Source organism: Morone saxatilis, unplaced genomic scaffold (assembly GCF_004916995.1).
Source record: "Morone saxatilis isolate NCDOM2014 unplaced genomic scaffold, NCSU_SB_2.0 Contig20, whole genome shotgun sequence".
Lineage (NCBI taxonomy): Eukaryota > Metazoa > Chordata > Actinopteri > Moronidae > Morone > Morone saxatilis.
Window position 1 is genome coordinate 19,814,533 of NW_023339763.1, and position 859 is coordinate 19,815,391.

Genomic DNA, 859 nt, shown 5'->3' on the forward strand with positions numbered 1-859 from the left:
TGGTCTTTGTAAACCTAATGATAAAACAAGCTCATTACAGCCACAGCTAGCTTGTGGCCACCTATAAATCAGTAGTGCACAGTATCATTTATAGGTTAACACATATTTAGATGGTAAATTGACTGCACTTACATAGCACCTTTCTAGTCTTCTGACCACTCAAAGCACTTTACACTACATGTCTACATTCACACCCATTCATACAGTAATGGCAGAGGCAGAGACCATGCAAGGTGCCAACTGCTCATCACACACAGTCACAGTCATACACCAATGGCACAGCATCGGGGGCAGTCTGGGGTATATTATCTTGCTCAAGGACACTTTGAGATGGGGTAGGAGAAATCGAGGATCAAACCACCAACCTTCTGATTGACTAATGGACGACCTGCTGTACCTCCTTATGCACAGACTAATAAATAAGTATGTCAGTGATTTTTAAACATGAGATTTCAGTGTTAGTTTTTGTGATTTTCAGAAAGCTGTTATTACATTTTCCAGAAATAATCAGTATTATATTGGAACTAAAGTTTCAACCATTTCTTATCTTCAAGATCTTTTATTGTGCTTTGCACAACCCTTATTTTACACTCATTTTTCTCAACTCAAAGTTTTTTTTTTACAGTTTCACACTTTCATTTGACCTTTGTCTTTTGTTTTATGAAATTAATATAGATAAGACATCAATTAGGCAAGTTTAATTATATATTATACAGTTAACAAAACAATAATAATTTTAATATTAATATCAATAATAACAATTCCACTTTAGATACAGTACAGTTACCCTAAATCACTGTCTTTGTTTTACTGGCAGAACTGTGAGCGGTAGCTGGCAGACCTCCTAAAAATACATCAT